We start from the raw sequence: 15000 nt of genomic DNA, 5'->3' as shown, positions 1-15000 counted from the left end.
CAGCAACAGCTTTCAGGGGTGCCACCTTCCGTGTGGGACAAGGAGCCGGACGTGTGCCTTTCTGGAATCAGGCTCTGCCGAGGACGAGAGCCATGAGATGTTCCTCCTCTGGGCAAGCCCGGGTCCCAGATCCTGTTGTGCCTGTGAATAGGCTGCAGGGGGACGGTGAGGACCAGCAACAGCTTTCCGGCCTGCCAAATTCCGTGTGGGACAAGGAGCTGAACCTGTGACTTTTCAGAAATAGGCTCTGCCGAGGAAGAGAGCCATGATATGTTCCACCTCCTGGCAAGCCCGGGTCCTGAATCCTGTTGTACCTGTGAATAGGCTGCAGGGGGACGGTGAAGACCAGCAACAGCTTTCAGGGCTGCCACCTTCCGTGTGGGACAAGGAGCCGGACGTGTGCCTTTCCGAAATCAGGCTCTGCCGAAGACGAGAGCCATGAGATGTTCCTCCTCTGGGCAAGCCCAGGTCCCAGATCCTGTTGTGCCTGTGAATAGGCTGCAGGGGGACGGTGAAGACCAGCAACAGCTTTCAGAGCTGCCACCTTCCGACTGGGACAAGGAGCCGGACGTGTGCCTTTTCGGGAAGAGGCTCTGCCGAGGACAAGAGCCATGAGAAGTTCCTCCTCTGGACAAGCCCGGGTCCTGAATCCTGTTGTACCTGTGAATAGGCTGCAGGGGGACGGTGAAGACCAGCAACAGCTTTCAGGGCTGCCACCTTCCGTGTGGGACAAGGAGCCGGACGTGTGCCTTTTCGGAAATAGGCTCTGCCGAGGACGAGAGCCATGAGATGTTCCTCCTCTGGGCAAGCCCGGGTCCCAGATCCTGTCGTACCTGTGAATAGGCTGCAGGGGGACGGTGAAGACCAGCAACAGCTTTCAGGGCTGCCACCTTCCTTGTGGGACAAGCAGCCGGACGTGTGCTTTTTCGGAATCGGGCTCTGCCGAGGAAGAGAGCCATGAGATGTTCCATCTCTGGGCATGCCCGGGTCCTGAATCCTGTTGTGCCTGTGAATAGGCTGCAGGGGGACGGTGAAGACCAGCAACAGCTTTCAGGGCTGCCACCTTCCGTGTGGGACAAGGAGCCGGACGTGTGCCTTCTCGGAAACAGGCTCTGCCGAGGATGAGAGCCATGAGATGTTCCTCCTCTGGGCATGCCCGGGTCCTGAATACTGTTGTGCCTGTGAATAGGCTGCAGGGGGACGGTGAAGACCAGCAACAGCTTTCAGGGGTGCCACCTTCCGTGTGGGACAAGGAGCCGGACGTGTGCCTTTCTGGAATCAGGCTCTGCCGAGGACGAGAGCCATGAGATGTTCCTCCTCTGGGCAAGCCCGGGACCCAGATCCTGTTGTGCCTGTGAATAGGCTGCAGGGGGACGGTGAAGACCAGCAACAGCTTTCCGGCCTGCCACCTTCCGTGTGGGACAAGGAGCTGGACGTGTGCCTTCTCGGAAACAGGCTTTGCCGAGGAAGAGAGCCATGAGATGTTCCTCCTCTGGCCAAGCCCGGGTCCTGAATCCTGTTGTACCTGTGAATAGGCTGCAGGGGGACAGTGAAGACCAGCAAAAGCTTTCAGGGCTGCCACCTTCCGTGTGGGACAAGGAGCCGGACGTGTGCCTTTCTGGAATCAGGCTCTGCCGAGGACGAGAGCCATGAGATGTTCCATCTCTGGGCATGCCCGGGTCCTGAATCCTGTTGTGCCTGTGAATAGGCTGCAGGGGGACGGTGAAGACCAGCAACAGCTTTCAGGGCTGCCACCTTCCGTGTGGGACAAGGAGCCGGACGTGTGCCTTCTCGGAAACAGGCTTTGCCGAGGAAGAGAGCCATGAGATGTTCCTCCTCTGGCCAAGCCCGGGTCCTGAATCCTGTTGTACCTGTGAATAGGCTGCAGGGGGACAGTGAAGACCAGCAAAAGCTTTCAGGGCTGCCACCTTCCGTGTGGGACAAGGAGCCGGACGTGTGCCTTTCTGGAATCAGGCTCTGCCGAGGACGAGAGCCATGAGATGTTCCTCCTCTGGGCAAGCCCGGGACCCAGATCCTGTTGTGCCTGTGAATAGGCTGCAGGGGGACGGTGAAGACCAGCAACAGCTTTCCGGCCTGCCACCTTCCGTGTGGGACAAGGAGCTGGACGTGTGACTTTTCAGAAATAGGCTCTGCCGAGGAAGAGAGCCATGATATGTTCCACCTCCTGGCAAGCCCGGGTCCTAAATCCTGTTGTACCTGTGAATAGGCTGCAGGGGGACGGTGAAGACCAGCAACAGCTTTCAGGGCTGCCACCTTCCGTGTGGGACAAGGAGCCGGACGTGTGCCTTTCCGAAATCAGGCTCTGCCGAAGACGAGAGCCATGAGATGTTCCTCCTCTGGGCAAGCCCAGGTCCCAGATCCTGTTGTGCCTGTGAATAGGCTGCAGGGGGACGGTGAAGACCAGCAACAGCTTTCAGAGCTGCCACCTTCCGACTGGGACAAGGAGCCGGACGTGTGCCTTTTCGGAAAGAGGCTCTGCCGAGGACGAGAGACTAACCCTAACCCTAACCCTAACCCCTAACACTAACCCCTAACCCTAACCCTAACCGTAACCCCTAACCCTAACCCTAACCCCTAACCCTAACCCCTAACCCCTAACCCTAATCCTAACCCTAACCCTAACCCCTAACCCTAACCCTAACCCCTAACCCTAACCCCTAACCCTAACCCCTAACCCTAACGCCTAACCCTAACCCCTAACCCTGGCCCTAACCCTGGCCCCTAACCCCTAACCCTAACCCTAACCCCTAACCCTAACCCTAATGGCTGCCGCGCCCTAACCCTAACCCCTAACCCTAACCCCTAACCCTAACCCCTAACCCTAACCCCTAACCCCCTAACCCTAACCCCCTAACCCTAACCCCCTAACCCTAACCCCCTAACCCTAACCCCCTAACCCTAACCCCCTAACCCTAACCCCCTAACCCTAACCCTAACCCTAATGGCCCTAACCCTAACCCCTAACCCCTAACCCTAACCCTAAACCTAAAGGCCCTAACCCTAAAGGCCCTAACACTAACCCTAACCCTAACCCCTAACCCTAACCCTAACCCTATCCCCTAAAGCTAACCCTAACCCTATCCCTAACCCTAACCCTAACCCTAAACCCTAAACCCTAAACCCTAACCCTAACCCCTAACCCTAACCCTAACCCCTAACCCTAATGCCCTAACCCTAACCCTAAACCTAACCCTAACCCTAAGCCTAACCCTAACCCTAACCGAACCGTAACCCTAACGCCAACCCTAACCCTAACCCTAACCGAACCCTAAGCCTAACCCTAACCCCAACCCTAACCCTAACCTAACCCTAACCCCTAACCCTAACCCTAACCCCTAACTGTAAACCTTTTCTGACAAGGTGCAGGATGTGTGCCGTTTCAGAAACAGGTTCTGCTGAGGACGAGAGCCATGAGATGTTCCTCCTCTGGGCAAGCCCGGGTCCCAGATCCTGTCGTACCTGTGAATAGGCTGCAGGGGGACGGTGAAGACCAGCAACAGCTTTCAGGGCTGCCACCTTCCTTGTGGGACAAGGAGCAGGACGTGTGCCTTTTCGGAATCGGGCTCTGCCGAGGAAGAGAGCCATGAGATGTTCCTCCTCTGGGCATGCCCGGGTCCTGTATACTGTTGTGCCTGTGAATAGGCTGCAGGGGGACGGTGAAGACCAGCAACAGCTTTCAGGGCTGCCACCTTCCGTGTGGGACAAGGAGCAGTACGTGTGCCTTTCCGGAATCAGGCTCTGCCGAGGATGAGAGCCATGAGATGTTCCTCCTCTGGACAAGCCCGGGTCCCAGATCCTGTTGTGCCTGTGAATAGGCTGCAGGGGGACGGTGAAGACCAGCAACATCTTTCAGGGCTGCCACCTTCCGTGTGGGACAAGGAGCCGGACGAGTGCCTTTCCGGAATCAGACTCTGCCGAGGACGAGAGCCGTGAGATGTTCCTCCTCTGGGCAAGCCCGGGTCCCAGATCCTGTTGTGCCTGTGAATAGGCTGCAGGGGGACGGTGAAGACCAGCAACAGCTTTCCGGCCTGCCACCTTCCGTGTGGGACAAGGAGCCGGACGTGTGCCTTTTCGGGAAGAGGCTCTGCCGAGGACAAGAGCCATGAGAAGTTCCTCCTCTGGACAAGCCCGGGTCCTGAATCCTGTTGTACCTGTGAATAGGCTGCAGGGGGACGGTGAAGACCAGCAACAGCTTTCAGGGCTGCCACCTTCCGTGTGGGACAAGGAGCCGGACGTGTGCCTTTTCGGAAATAGGCTCTGCCGAGGACGAGAGCCATGAGATGTTCCTCCTCTGGGCAAGCCCGGGTCCCAGATCCTGTCGTACCTGTGAATAGGCTGCAGGGGGACGGTGAAGACCAGCAACAGCTTTCAGGGCTGCCACCTTCCTTGTGGGACAAGCAGCCGGACGTGTGCTTTTTCGGAATCGGGCTCTGCCGAGGAAGAGAGCCATGAGATGTTCCATCTCTGGGCATGCCCGGGTCCTGAATCCTGTTGTGCCTGTGAATAGGCTGCAGGGGGACGGTGAAGACCAGCAACAGCTTTCAGGGCTGCCACCTTCCGTGTGGGACAAGGAGCCGGACGTGTGCCTTCTCGGAAACAGGCTCTGCCGAGGATGAGAGCCATGAGATGTTCCTCCTCTGGGCATGCCCGGGTCCTGAATACTGTTGTGCCTGTGAATAGGCTGCAGGGGGACGGTGAAGACCAGCAACAGCTTTCAGGGGTGCCACCTTCCGTGTGGGACAAGGAGCCGGACGTGTGCCTTTCTGGAATCAGGCTCTGCCGAGGACGAGAGCCATGAGATGTTCCTCCTCTGGGCACGCCCGGGTCCCAGATCCTGTTGTGCCTGTGAATAGGCTGCAGGGGGACGGTGAAGACCAGCAACAGCTTTCCGGCCTGCCACCTTCCGTGTGGGACAAGGAGCTGGACGTGTGACTTTTCAGAAATAGGCTCTGCCGAGGAAGAGAGCCATGATATGTTCCACCTCCTGGCAAGCCCGGGTCCTGAATCCTGTTGTACCTGTGAATAGGCTGCAGGGGGACGGTGAAGACCAGCAACAGCTTTCAGGGCTGCCACCTTCCGTGTGGGACAAGGAGCCGGACGTGTGCCTTTCCGAAATCAGGCTCTGCCGAAGACGAGAGCCATGAGATGTTCCTCCTCTGGGCAAGCCCAGGTCCCAGATCCTGTTGTACCTGTGAATAGGCTGCAGGGGGACGGTGAAGACCAGCAACAGCTTTCAGAGCTGCCACCTTCCGACTGGGACAAGGAGCCGGACGTGTGCCTTTTCGGGAAGAGGCTCTGCCGAGGACAAGAGCCATGAGAAGTTCCTCCTCTGGACAAGCCCGGGTCCTGAATCCTGTTGTACCTGTGAATAGGCTGCAGGGGGACGGTGAAGACCACCAACAGCTTTCAGGGCTGCCACCTTCCGTGTGGGACAAGGAGCCGGACGTGTGCCTTTTCGGAAATAGGCTCTGCCGAGGACGAGAGCCATGAGATGTTCCTCCTCTGGGCAAGCCCGGGTCCCAGATCCTGTCGTACCTGTGAATAGGCTGCAGGGGGACGGTGAAGACCAGCAACAGCTTTCAGGGCTGCCACCTTCCTTGTGGGACAAGCAGCCGGACGTGTGCTTTTTCGGAATCGGGCTCTGCCGAGGAAGAGAGCCATGAGATGTTCCATCTCTGGGCATGCCCGGGTCCTGAATCCTGTTGTGCCTGTGAATAGGCTGCAGGGGGACGGTGAAGACCAGCAACAGCTTTCAGGGCTGCCACCTTCCGTGTGGGACAAGGAGCCGGACGTGTGCCTTCTCGGAAACAGGCTCTGCCGAGGAAGAGAGCCATGATATGTTCCACCTCCTGGCAAGCCCGGGTCCTGAATCCTGTTGTACCTGTGAATAGGCTGCAGGGGGACGGTGAAGACCAGCAACAGCTTTCAGGGCTGCCACCTTCCGTGTGGGACAAGGAGCCAGACGTGTGCCTTTCCGAAATCAGGCTCTGCCGAAGACGAGAGCCATGAGATGTTCCTCCTCTGGGCAAGCCCAGGTCCCAGATCCTGTTGTACCTGTGAATAGGCTGCAGGGGGACGGTGAAGACCAGCAACAGCTTTCAGAGCTGCCACCTTCCGACTGGGACAAGGAGCCGGACGTGTGCCTTTTCGGAAAGAGGCTCTGCCGAGGACGAGAGACTAACCCTAACCCTAACCCTAACCCCTAACCCTAACCCCTAACCCTAACCCTAATGCCTCCCCTAACCCTAACCCTAACCGTAACCCCTAAACCTAACCCTAACCCTAACCCCTAACCCTAACCCCTAACCCTAACCCCTAACCCCTAACCCCTAACCCTAACCCCTAACCCCTAACCCCTAACCCCTAACCCCTAACCCCTAACCCCTAACCCTAAAGGCCCTAACACTAAAGGCCCTAACCCTAACCCCCAACCCTAACCCCTAACCTAACCCTAACCCTAACCCTAACCCTAACTCCTAACCGTAACCCTAACCCTAACCCCTAACCCTAACCCCTAACCCTAACCCTAATGGCTGCCGCGCCCTAACCCTAACCCTAACACTAACCCCTAACCCTAACCCTAACCCTAACCCAAACCCTAACCCCCTAACCCTAACCCTAACCCTAACCCCTAACCCTAACCCTAACCCCCTAACCCTAACCCTAACCCCTAACCCTAACCCTAACCCTAATGGCCCTAACCCTAACCCCCTAACCCTAACCCTAACCCCTAACCCTAACCCTAACCCTAACCCTAATGGCCCTAACCCCTAACCCTAACCCTAACCCTAACCCCTAACCCCTAACCCTAACCCCTAACCCCTAACCCTAACCCCCTAACCCTAACCCCTAACCCTAACCCTAATCCTAACCCTAATCCTAACCCCTAACCCTAACCCCTAACCCTAACCCCTAACCCAACCCTAACCCCTAACCCTAACCCCTAACCCAACCCTAACCCCTAACCCTAACCCCTAACCCCAACCCCAACCCTAACCCCTAACCCTAACCCCTAACGGACCTAACCCTAATTGCCCTAACCCTAACCCCTAACCCCTAACCCTAACCCCTAACCCTAACCCCTAACCCTAACCCCTAACCCTAACCCCTAACCCCAACCCCTAACCCCAACCCCTAACCCCAACCCCTAACCCCAACCCCTAACCCCAACCCCTAACCCTAACCCCTAACCCTAACCCCTAACCCTAACCCCAACCCCTAACCCTAACCCCTAACCCCTAAACCTTACCCTAACCCCTAAACCTGACCCTAACCCTAACGACCCTAACCGTAAACCTAACCCGTACCCTAACTCCTAACTCTAACCCTAACCCTAACCCCTAACCCTAACCGTAACCCTAACCACCTAAACCTAACACTCACCCTAACACCTAACCCTAACCCTAACCCCTAACCCTAACCCTAACGGACCCTAACCCTAACCCTAACCCCTAACCCTGACCCTAACCCTAACCCCTAACCCTGACCCCTAACTGTAAACCTTTTCTGACAAGGTGCAGGATGTGTGCCGTTTCCGAAACAGGTTCTGCTGAGGACGAGAGCCATGAGATTTTCCTCCTCTGGGCAATCCCGTATCCCAGATCCTGTTGTGCCTGTGAATAGGCTGCAGGGAGACGGTGAAGACCAGCAACAGCTTTCAGGGCTGCCACCTTCCGTGTGGGACAAGGAGCCGGACGTGTGCCTTCTCGGAAACAGGCTCTGCCGAGGACGAGAGCCATGAGATGTTCTTCCTCTGGGCAAGCCCGGGTCCCAGAACCTGTTGTGCCTGTGAATAGGCTGCAGGGGGACGGTGAAGACCAGCAACATCCTTCAGGGGTGCCAACTTCCGTGTGGGACAAGGAGCCGGACGTGTGCCTTTCCGGAATCAGGCTCTGCCGGTGACGAGAGCCATGAGATGTTCCTCCTCTGGGCAAGCCCGGGTCCCAGATCCTGTTGTACCTGTGAATAAGCTGCAGGGGGACGGTGAAGACCAGCAACAGCTTTCAGGGCTACCACCTTCCTTGTGGGACAAGGAGCCGGACGTGTGCCTTTCCGGAATCAGGCTCTGCCGAGGACGAGAGACATGAGATGTTCCTCCTCTGGGCAAGCCCGGGTCCCAGATCCTGTTGTACCTGTGAATAAGCTGCAGGGGGACGGTGAAGACCAGCAACAGCTTTCAGGGCTGCCACCTTCCTTGTGGGACAAGCAGCCGGACGTGTGCCTTCTCGGAAACAGGCTCTGCCGAGGACGAGAGACTAACCCTGACCCTAACCCTAACCCCTAAACCTAACCCTAGAGCCCATCCCTAACGACCCTAACCCTAACCCTAAGGCCTTAACACTAACCCTAACACTAAACCCTAAACCCTAACCCTAACTGTAACCCTAACCCGGACCCTAACTCCTAACTCTAACCCTAACCCTAACCCCTAAGCCTAACCGTAACCCTAACCACCTAACCATAAAACTCACCCTAACACCTATCCCTAACCCTAACCCTAATGGACCCTAACCCTAACCCTAACCCCTAACCCTAATGGCCGTAACCCTAACCCTAACCCCTAACCCTAACCCCTAACCCCTAACCCTAACCCCTAACCCTAACCCCTAACCCTAACCCCTAACCCTAACCCCTAACCCTAACCCCTAACCCCTAACCCCCTAACCCTAACCCCCTAACCCTAACCCCCTAACCCTAACCCCCTAACCCTAACCCCCTAAGCCTAACCCCCTAAGCCTAACCCCCTAAGCCTAACCTTAACCCTAAACCAAACCCTAACCCCCCTAGCCCTAACCCTAACCCTAAATGAAACCCTAACTCTAACCACTAACCCTAACCCCTAACCATAACCCCAACCCTAACGACCCTAACCCTAACCATAAGCCCTTAACACTAACCCTAACCCTAAACCAAATCCTAACACCCTAACCCTAACCCTCACCCTAACCCCTAATACTAACCGTAACCCCAACCCCCTAACCCCAACCCCCTAACCCCAACCCCCTAACCCCTAACCCTTACCCCCTAACCCTTACCCCCTAACCCTTACCCCCTAACCCTTACCCCCTAACCCCTAACCCTTACCCCCTAACCCTAACCCTTACCCCCTAACCCTAACCCTTACCCCCTAACCCTAACCCTTACCCCCTAACCCTAACCCTTACCATAAATCCTAACCCTAACCCTTACCATAAATCCTAACCCTAACCCTAACTCTAACAATAACCCGGAACCTAACTCCTAAGCCTAACCCTAACCCTAACATAACCCTAACCCCTAACCCTAACCCCTAACCCTAACCCCTAACCCTAACCCCTAACCCTAACCCCTAACCCTAACCCCTAACCCTAACCCCTAACCCTAACCCCTAACCCTAACCCCTAACCCTAACCCCTAACCCTAACCCCTAACCCTAAACCTTTTCTAACAAGGTGCAGGATGTGTACCGTTTCCGAAACAGGTTCGGCTGAGGACGAGAGCCATGAGATGTTCCTCCTCTGGGCAAGCCCGGGTCCCAGATCCTGTCGTGCCTGTGAATAGGCTGCAGGGGGACGGTGAAGACCAGCAACAGCTTTCAGGGCTGCCACCTTCCGTGTGGGACAAGGAGCCGGACGTGTACCTTTTCGGAATCGGGCTCTGCCGAGGAAGAGAGCCATGAGATGTTCCTCCTCTGGGCATGCCCGGGTCCTGAATCCTGTTGTGCCTGTGAATAGGCTGCAGGGGGACGGTGAAGACCAGCAACAGCTTTCAGGGCTGCCACCTTCCGTGTGAGACAAGGAGCCGGACGTGTGCCTTTTCGGAAAGAGGCTCTGCCGAGGACGAGAGCCATGAGATGTTCCTCCTCTGGGCAAGCCCGGGTCCTAAATCCTGTTGTGCCTTTGAATAGGCTGCAGGGGGACGGTGAAGACCAGCAACATCTTTCCGGCCTGCCACCTTCCTTGTGGGACAAGGAGCCGGACGTGTGACTTCTCAGAAATAGGCTCTGCCGAGGACGAGAGCCATGATATGTTCCTCCTCTGAGCAAGCCTGGGTCCTGAATCCTGTTGTACCTGTGAATAGGCTGCAGGGGGACGGTGAAGACCAGCTACAGATTTCAGAGCTGCCACCTTCCGTGTGGGACAAGGAGCCGGACGTGTGCCTTTTCGGAATCGGGCTCTGCCGAGGATGAGAGCCATGAGATGTTCCTCCTCTGGGCAAGCCCGGGTCCTGAATCCTGTTGTACCTGTGAATAGGCTGCAGGGGGACGGTGAAGACCAGCAACAGCTTTCAGGGCTGCCACCTTCCGTGTGGGACAAGGAGCCGGACGTGTGCCTTTCCGGAATCAGGCTCTGCCGAGGACGAGAGCCATGAGATGTTCCTCCTCTGGGCAAGCCCGGGTCCCAGATCCTGTTGTGCCTGTGAATAGGCTGCAGGGGGACGGTGAAGACCAGCAACAGCTTTCAGGGCTGCCACCTTCCGTGTGGGACAAGGAGCCGGACGTGTGCCTTTTCGAAAAAAGGCCCTTCCGAGGACGAGAGCCATGAGATGTTCCTCCTCTGGGCAAGCCCGGGTCCCAGATCCTGTTGTGCCTGTGAATAGCCTGCAGGGGCACGGTGAAGACCAGCAACATCTTTCAGGGCTGCCACATTCCGTGTGGGACAAGGAGCCGGATGTGTGCCTTTTCGGAATCGGGCTCTGCCGAGGAAGAGAGCCATGAGATGTTCCTCCTCTGGGCGTGCCCGGGTCCTGAATCCTGTTGTGCCTGTGAATAGGCTGCAGGGGGACGGTGAAGACCAGCAACAGCTTTCAGGGCTGCCAACTTCCATGTGGGACAAGGAGCCGGACGTGTGCCTTTCCGGAATCAGGCTCTGCCGAGGACGAGAGCCATGAGATGTTCCTCCTCTGGGCAAGCCCGTATCCCAGATCCTGTTGTGCCTGTGAATAGGCTGCAGGGGGACGGTGAAGACCAGCAACATCCTTCAGGGGTGCCAACTTCCATGTGGGACAAGGAGCCGGACGTGTGCCTTTTCGGAAACAGGCCCTGTCGAGGACGAGAGCCATGAGATGTTCCTCCTCTGGGCAAGCCCGGGTCCCAGATCCTGTTGTGCCTGTGAATAGGCTGCAGGGGGACGGTGAAGACCAGCAACAGCTTTCAGGGCTGCCACCTTCCGTGTGGGACAAGGAGCCGGACGTGTGCCTTTCCGAAATCAGGCTCTGCCGAAGTCGAGAGCCATGAGATGTTCCTCCTCTGGGCAAGCCCGGGTCCCAGATCCTGTTGTACCTGTGAATAGGCTGCAGGGGGACGGTGAAGACCAGCTACAGATTTCAGAGCTGCCACCTTCCGTGTGGGACAAGGAGCCGGACGTGTGCCTTTTCGGAAAGAGGCTCTGCCGAGGATGAGAGCCATGAGATTTTCCTCCTCTGGGCAAGCCCTGGTCCTGAATCCTGTTGTACCTGTGAATAGGCTGCAGGGGGACGGTGAAGACCAGCAACAGCTTTCAGGGCTGCCACCTTCCGTGTGGGACAAGGAGCCAGACGTGTGCCTTTCCGGAATCAGGCTCTGCCGAGGACGAGAGCCATGAGATGTTCCTCCTCTGGACAAGCCCGGGTCCCAGATCCTGTTGTGCCTGTGAATAGGCTGCAGGGGGACGGTGAAGACCACCAACAGCTTTCAGGGCTGCCACCTTCCGTGTGGGACAAGGAGCCGGACGTGTGCCTTTTCGGAATCAGGCCCTGCCGAGGACGAGAGCCATGAGATGTTCCTCCTCTGGGCAAGCCCGGGTCCCAGATCCTGTTGTGCCTGTGAATAGGCTGCAGGGGGACGGTGAAGACCAGCAACAGCTTTCAGGGCTGCCACCTTCCGTGTGGGACAAGGAGCCGGACGTGTGCCTTTCCGGAATCAGGCTCTGCCGAGGACGAGAGCCATGAGATGTTCCTCCTCTGGTCAAGCCCGGGTCCCAGATCCTGTTGTGCCTGTGAATACGCTGCAGGGGGACGGTGAAGACCAGCAACATCCTTCAGGGGTGCCAACTTCCATGTGGGACAAGGAGCCGGACGTGTGCCTTTTCGGAAACAGGCCCTGTCGAGGACGAGAGCCATGAGATGTTCCTCCTCTGGGCAAGCCCGGGTCCCAGATCCTGTTGTGCCTGTGAATAGGCTGCAGGGGGACGGTGAAGACCAGCAACAGCTTTCAGGGCTGCCACCTTCCGTGTGGGACAAGGAGCCGGACGTGTGCCTTTCCGAAATCAGGCTCTGCCGAGGACGAGAGCCATGAGATGTTCCTCCTCTGGGCAAGCCCGGGTCCCAGATCCTGTTGTGCCTGTGAATACGCTGCAGGGGGACGGTGAAGACCAGCAACATCCTTCAGGGGTGCCAACTTCCATGTGGGACAAGGAGCCGGACGTGTGCCTTTTCGGAAACAGGCCCTGTCGAGGAAGAGAGCCATGAGATGTTCCTCCTCTGGGCAAGCCCGGGTCCCAGATCCTGTCGTACCTGTCAATAGGCTGCAGGGGGACGGTGAAGACCAGCAACAGCTTTCAGGGCTGCCACCTTCCGTGTGGGACAAGGAGCCGGACGTGTGCCTTTTCGGAATCGGGCTCTGCCGAGGAAGAGAGCCATGAGATGTTCCTCCTCTGGGCATGCCCGGGTCCTGAATACTGTTGTGCCTGTGAATAGGCTGCAGGGGGACGGTGAAGACCAACAACAGCTTTCAGGGCTGCCACCTTCCGTGTGGGACAAGGAGCCGGACGTGTGCCTTTTCGGAAATAGGCTCTGCCGAGGACGAGAGCCATGAGATGTTCCTCCTCTGGGCAAGCCCGGGTCCCAGATCCTGTCGTACCTGTGAATAGGCTGCAGGGGGACGGTGAAGACCAGCAACAGCTTTCAGGGCTGCCACATTCCGTGTGGGACAAGGAGCCGGACGTGTGCCTTTCCGGAATCAGGCTCTGCCGAGGACGAGATCCGTGAGATGTTCCTCCTCTGGGCAAGCCCGGGTCCCAGATCCCGTTGTGCCTGTGAATAGGCTGCAGGGGGACGGTGAAGACCAGCAACAGCTTTCAGGGCTGCCACCTTCCGTGTGGGACAAGGAGCCGGACGTGTGCCTTTTCGAAAAGAGGCCCTTCCGAGGACGAGAGCCATGATATGTTCCTCCTCTGGGCAAGCCCGGGTCCCAGATCCTGTTGTGCCTGTGAATAGGCTGCAGGGGGACGGTGAAGACCAGCAACATCTTTCAGGGCTGCCACCTTCCGTGTGGGACAAGGAGCCGGACGTGTGCCTTTTCGGAAATAGGCTCTGCCGAGGACGAGAGCCATGAGATGTTCCTCCTCTGGGCAAGCCCAGGTCCCAGATCCTGTCGTACCTGTGAATAGGCTGCAGGGGGACGGTGAAACCAGCAACAGCTTTCAGGGCTGCCACCTTCCGTGTGGGACAAGGAGACGGACGTGTGCCTTTTCGGAATCGGGCTCTGCCGAGGACGAGAGCCATGAGATGTTCCTCCTCTGGGCAAGCCCGGGTCCTGAATCCTGTTGTGCCTGTGTCTAGGCTGCAGGGGGACGGTGAAGACCAGCAACAGCTTTCAGGGCTGCCACCTTCCTTGTGGGACAAGGAGCCGGACGTGTGCCTTTCCGGAATCAGGCTCTGCCGAGGACGAGAGCCATGAGATGTTCCTCCTCTGGGCAAGCCCGGGTCCCAGATCCTGTTGTGCCTGTGAATAGGCTGCAGGGGGACGGTGAAGACCAGCAACAGCTTTCAGGGCTGCCACCTTCCGTGTGGGACAAGGAGCCGGACGTGTGCCTTTCCGGAATCAGGCTCTGCCGAGGACGAGATCCGTGAGATGTTCCTCCTCTGGGCAAGCCCGGGTCCCAGATCCTGTTGTGCCTGTGAATAGGCTGCAGGGGGACGGTGAAGACCAGCAACAGCTTTCAGGGCTGCCACCTTCCGTGTGGGACAAGGAGCCGGACGTGTGCCTTTTCGGGAAGAGGCTCTGCCGAGGACGAGAGCCATGAGATGTTCCTCCTCTGGGCAAGCCCGGGTCCCAGATCCTGTCGTACCTGTGAATAGGCTGCAGGGGCACGGTGAAGACCAGCAACAGCTTTCAGGGCTGCCACCTTCCTTGTGGGACAAGCAGCCGGACGTGTGCCTTTTCGGAATCGGGCTATGCCGATGATGAGAGCCATGAGATGTTCCATCTCTGGGCATGCCCGGGTCCTGAATCCTGTTGTGCCTGTGAATAGGCTGCAGGGGGACGGTGAAGACCAGCAACAGCTTTCAGGGCTGCCACCTTCCGTGTGGGACAAGGAGCCGGACGTGTGCCTTCTCGGAAACAGGCTCTGCCGAGGAAGAGAGCCATGAGATGTTCCTCCTCTGGCCAAGCCCGGGTCCTGAATCCTGTTGTACCTGTGAATAGGCTGCAGGGGGACAGTGAAGACCAGCAAAAGCTTTCAGGGCTGCCACCTTCCGTGTGGGACAAGGAGCCGGACGTGTGCCTTTCCGGAATCAGGCTCTGCCGAGGACGAGATCCGTGAGATGTTCCTCCTCTGGGCAAGCCCGGGTCCCAGATCCTGTTGTGCCTGTGAATAGGCTGCAGGGGGACGGTGAAGACCAGCAACAGCTTTCAGGGCTGCCACCTTCCGTGTGGGACAAGGAGCCAGCCGTGTGCCTTTTCGGGAAGAGGCTCTGCCGAGGACAAGAGCCATGAGAAGTTCCTCTTCTGGGCAAGCCCGGGTCCTGAATCCTGTTGTACCTGTGAATAGGCTGCAGGGGGACGGTGAAGACCAGCAACAGCTTTCAGGGCTGCCACCTTCCGTGTGGGACAAGGAGCCGGACGTGTGCCTTTTCGGAAATAGGCCCTGCCGAGGACGAGAGCCATGAGATGTTCCTCCTCTGGGCAAGCCCGGGTCCCAGATCCTGTTGTGCCTGTGAATAGGCTGCAGGGGGACGGTGAAGACCAGCAACAGCTTTCAGGGCTGCCACCTTCCTTGTGGGACAAGCAGCCGGACGTGT

The sequence above is a fragment of the Accipiter gentilis genome, unplaced genomic scaffold, assembly GCF_929443795.1.
Source record: "Accipiter gentilis unplaced genomic scaffold, bAccGen1.1, whole genome shotgun sequence".
NCBI classification, from domain to species: domain Eukaryota; kingdom Metazoa; phylum Chordata; class Aves; order Accipitriformes; family Accipitridae; genus Astur; species Astur gentilis.
Note: the sequence above shows the minus strand (reverse complement) of the source record.